This window comes from Brachyhypopomus gauderio, unplaced genomic scaffold, assembly GCF_052324685.1.
Source record: "Brachyhypopomus gauderio isolate BG-103 unplaced genomic scaffold, BGAUD_0.2 sc140, whole genome shotgun sequence".
Taxonomy (NCBI): Eukaryota; Metazoa; Chordata; class Actinopteri; order Gymnotiformes; family Hypopomidae; genus Brachyhypopomus; species Brachyhypopomus gauderio.
Window position 1 is genome coordinate 252501 of NW_027506961.1, and position 5000 is coordinate 257500.

The window sequence follows — 5000 nt, forward strand, 5'->3', positions numbered from 1 at the left end:
ACTTAATAAAGTTACATATTTATACATATACTCGAAATAATTCGCTTTTTCATCACATTATTTAATGGTTGTTTATTTTCAAAACGCCCAATCTTAACGTCTTCACGTTCTCTCCACGTTTCTCTTCACGTTTAGTCCTGGAATTACAAGAGGCTCGTTTTAACTGCCATAAATATTGTCATTTGTTTTGATACCTTTGTTAAATATTTATTTCTTCATTTAAGTAATTTTGACTGTACTAATTTGGGTTGCATTATATGAGAACGAACATACTACGATTTGTGTTCTACACGGACCCTTTTTACTGGTGCTTCTTTGTTTTTTTTTATTATGAAGAAGGTGCGCAAGTCAGACGTTCAGACATTTGCTAAGCTAAAGGATAGCTAAAGTTACAACTGATAACTAAAGTACGTCGCCTGTTTAATTCGAGTTGCAAGTTAACTCATTCCCTCACGGTCATGTGCAGCCAGCGAGGTATGTTAATAGCATTGTTTATGTATGCGCATTTTACGTTCATTTTTGTTTGTATGTTTGAATACGTGATTGTTATGTTCACTATATATTTGAACAGTTCGACGGTGGATTGCAGTGTGAAGTGCCATCCCAAAGGGGAAAATAAATCCATCAGTAACAGAAGAATCAATGTGTTGTGTATTTCCTGGAGGGAGTGATACTCGTATTTGTTAATGTAATTCAAAAGAACTGTGCGGAGTCGCGCGCTACGGTCACTAGTGAAAGTATAATTCTAGCGTTTTAAGGTCCTTGCTTTCACTGGATGTGAAAGACGCCATTAATTGACATGCGTTCATTTTCAAATTCTAACGTGCCTGTTTTTCATATGTTAAAACCAGACTCGGTGTGAAAGACTTAAAATAGAAATCTCTATTGTGATGATATCAGAAATAAATCCTCTCTTTCTGCAGTATCTGGTTATATTCCAACTTGGCAGTACAACGGACGTTTACAACAGTTGTTGATCAGACACTGACCCAGGCTGAGTTTGTCAGATATTAAATAATTTAAACTTAAATAATTGTAATGAAATCCATGATTTAGGTTTCTCTAATTTTGCAGTATTTATATAAACATGTTTACAGCTTATTTTTTTAAAGGAGACATTTTGTATACAATAGTTTCTACAATAAATAGTTAATTGAACAAAAAAAAACTTGTTGTAATTTCTTTAAGGGTCAGTGTATCTTTTAATAATATACAAACTAACTGTGATACCGTGATAACCGTGATACCGCGGTATTTTCTGAGACGGTTATCATACCGTGAAAATCTCATACCGTTGCAACCCTAGTGTGTACCATATGTGTGCGTGCATGTGTGTGTGTGCGTGTGTGTGTGTGTGTTTGCGTGTGTGTGTGTGTGTGTGTGTGCATATGTGTGTGTGTGTATGTGTGCGCGTGTGTCTGTGTGTGTGTATGTGTGTGTGTGTGTGTATGTGTGCGCGTGTGTCTGTGTGCGTATGCGTGTATTTATGTGTGTGTGTGTGTTTGTGTGTGTGTATGTGTGCGTATGTGTGTGTGTGTGTATGTGTGTGCGTGTGTCAGTGTGTGTATGTGTGTGTGTGTTTGTGTGTGTGTGTGTATGTGTGCGTATGTGTGTGCGTATGTGTGTGTGTGTGTGCGTGCGTGTGTACCATATATGTGTGAGTGTGTGTGTACCATATGTGTGTGTGTGTGTTTGCGTGTGTGTGTGCATATGTGTGTGTGTATGTGTACGCGTGTGTCTGTGTGTGTATGTGTGTGTATGCGTGTATGTATGTGTGTGTGTGTGTGTGTTTGTGTGTGTGTATGTGTGCGTATGTGTGTGCGTATGTGTGTGTGCGTATGTGTGCGTGTGTCTGTGTGTGTGTGTGTGTGTGTTTGTGTGTATGTGTGCGTATGTGTGTGCGTATGTGTGTGTGTGTCTGTGTGTGTTTGTGTGCGTGTGGGTGTGTGTGTATGTGTGCGTATGTGTGTGTGTGTGTGTGTGCGTATGTGTGTGTGTATGTGTGTGCGTGTGTATGTCTGTGTGTGTGTGTGTGTGTTTGTGTGTGTGTATGTGTGCGTATGTGTGCGTGTGTGTGTGTGTGTGTGTGTGTACTATTTCCTGTTTTATTAATAAATTCTCTCTAGGCTGTTCCACCAGTTAGCCAAGCAACCAAATCCCAAAAACTTCAGTGTTTGTTATTCCAAATATTTTTGTTAAAAGGACGTCAATGAATGTTCAGTCAGTGTTCATTCAAAGCTACATCACAAATCAAAAGGGCAATCCAAAATGTGATTTACTCACACCCTCTGGAGTTCCGCAGACATGTGAAGGCGTGGCCACTGGGTGTGAAGGCGTGGCCACTGGGTGTGAAGGCGTGGCCACTGGGTGTGAAGGCATTGCAGGTAGGACTGACCACGATTTGCATCGCCACAAACCATGCGGTCTGGTTACTATGGCAACACCACCTGCCTTTTCACACCCCTCTGGTGTGGTTTTGATACTGACCTTATGGTGCTGTTAACCTATTGGGTACCAGTGCTGACTGGGTTTCTATGGAAACATCACAACCCTTAGTGAGGGGCAATAGTTAAAGTAAAACTGGGCTTCTGAGATAAGGAAGTGACGCTGGCTAAGGATGAGTACCACGGCATCGTTAGAGTTGGGCTGATTGGATGTTATTTGGATGTTCTGAGTTCTGTAGTAATGTCTCAGAGATCTACAGGTGTAGTTTTGGCGGACGTAGTTTTAGGGGACGTAGTTTGCTCACACTACTCATGTAATGTGTTAGGTTGGGTGGTGTGAGCAGTAACCCCACCCCCCACTTCAGAATATAATAGAAGAAGTGAAACCTACAACACTACTCCATGTCCTCTGTGTAAAGATGTAAACCTACAACACTACTCCATGTCCTCTGTGTAAAGATGTAAACCTACAACACTACTCCATGTCCTCTGTGTAAAGATGTAAACCTACAACACTACTCCATGTCCTCTGTGTAAAGATGTAAACCTACAACACTACTCCATGTCCTCTGTGTAAAGATGTAAACCTACAACACTACTCCATGTCCTCTGTGTAAAGATGTAAACCTACAACACTACTCCATGTCCTCTGTGTAAAGATGTAAAGACAATTCTGCTTCGTCCAGATGAGCACAACCCCATAGGCTGTCCAGCAACAACTGTCATGATTATCAGCCAATCACAGGCTTATGTCCACCCCCTACAAGGAAACAGCCAATCAAAACAGGAGGGACAGGAAGTGATCAGTGAGAGTGACACTCTGACAGTGGAGCTATTCATTATCGTGTATATGTGAGAGACAGACCCAGCAGCAGATCGATGCTACACTGATCGAAACTCTGGCAGTTGTTTACAAAACGGCAGAGCAGCAGTGAAGTGGATCAAGACTCCCAGAGTCTGGTACCCTGTGAGTGTCACCAAGACAACACCATCCACACTGCATCTCTAAAGACTACATCTCTCATTTCTCATGTTCCATCTTAGTGCTTGCACACACAAGGGTGCAGCAATACATATATAATCTTCACACACACACACACACACACACACACGTTCAGTGTCCTGTTTTCTTGGGTGAGCATCAGACAAGCAAGCAGGTTTAACATCCAAACTTATTCAACATCACTCCTGTTGCCATGCAACAACATAACCCTGTTGCCACTCAACAACAGAGCAAGACCGAGGAACAAAATGTGTGCGTGTGTGTGTGTGTGTCACACTCTGCCTTCTCGACATGCAGAACTGATAATGACCTCAGAAAGGTCAGCTATGCAAAACCAGCAAACCCTCAAACAGGCCAAATACCAGAGCTATTTATATCAAACATTTATATCAAACTCATTCCCCCTGAACTAAATATGTAACACAGAGAGAGAGAGAGAAAGAGAGAGAGAGAGAGAGAGAGAGAGAGAGAGAAAGAGACTTTTCCTTTGCCAACACATAACCTTAGACAGCCTAGCATGAAAGTGGTCCGATGGTCAGGCTGTTCCTAAGCTCCAGGAGCTACACGTATTCTACGACACGAATGTTCTACCAGTCAGACCAGTACAATCCACAGGAAACCACTAAAGGGGATCTGGGTGTGTGCCTGTGTGGGAGGGTACAAGAGCATGTAGGAGTGTGTGTGAGATTGTTCTTCATGTGAAAAGGGTTGTGTGTGTGTGTGAGTGGTGAGTGTGTGTATATATGTGTGTTTATATGTGTGTGAGTGGTGAGTGTGTTTATGTGCATGTGTGTGTGTGTGTTTATATGTGTGTGTGTGTGTGCGTGAGTCAGACCGGCTGCTTCTTATTTGGGCATAAAGTAAGGTGGGTATTCAGACAGAAATGACTGTAATCCATTTTACCTGTGATGTCAAACTTGTAACACACATACACAAATTGGAGGAGATTAAAGTCAATGGTCATTACCACACACACACACACACACACACAAACACACACACACACACACACACACACACACACACACACACACACACACACACACACACAGACTGCGTTCATGTCTGGATCGCTGTATGGACTGTGTGAGAGAGAACTGGGTCTAGCTGTTAATGCCCCCATCAGCAGAAACACACACACACACACACACGTTCATGAACTGATTTCGATGAGTACAGTATAAGCTTTTTCTGGACAGTCTGGTCCCAGAGGAAAAACAAACTTTTCAGTGGTGAACATTCAAGGTGGGTGTAATTCCTCCATGACTGACCCACACAGACCAGCTGGAGCACCGAACACACAAGAGCGCCAACGCTAACACCACAACACACTTCTAGCCAAACATTACATTCAGTACCTGAATGTACCTGGTGCACACTATAAAACCTACTGAACACTATAATAAGCACCATATCTAATCTACAGAACACTATAATAAACACCAGATCTAATCTACTGAACACTATAATAAACACCAGATCTTAGCCACTGAAACTGTAATAAAACACCAGATATTAGCTACCGAACACTATAAACACCAGATCATCCCTAT

General features: G+C 42.1%; 1 protein-coding gene and 1 long non-coding RNA gene across 18 annotated transcripts in view; one reads left to right on the forward strand and one right to left on the reverse strand.

Annotated features, from left to right (window-relative positions):
• LOC143500320 (uncharacterized) overlaps positions 1–639 on the forward strand; it is an 834-nt gene extending 195 nt beyond the window's left edge. Inside the window, exons 1-2 of the long non-coding RNA XR_013126746.1 lie at positions 1–474; positions 572–639. The exon at positions 1–474 is cut by the window's left edge and continues 195 nt beyond it. This is a non-coding gene — a long non-coding RNA (uncharacterized LOC143500320). The remainder of the gene's footprint in view (positions 475–571) is intronic.
• Positions 1–5000, reverse strand: part of fnbp1b (formin binding protein 1b) — a 71106-nt gene that overhangs the window by 55245 nt on the left and 10861 nt on the right. The window lies entirely within an intron of this gene.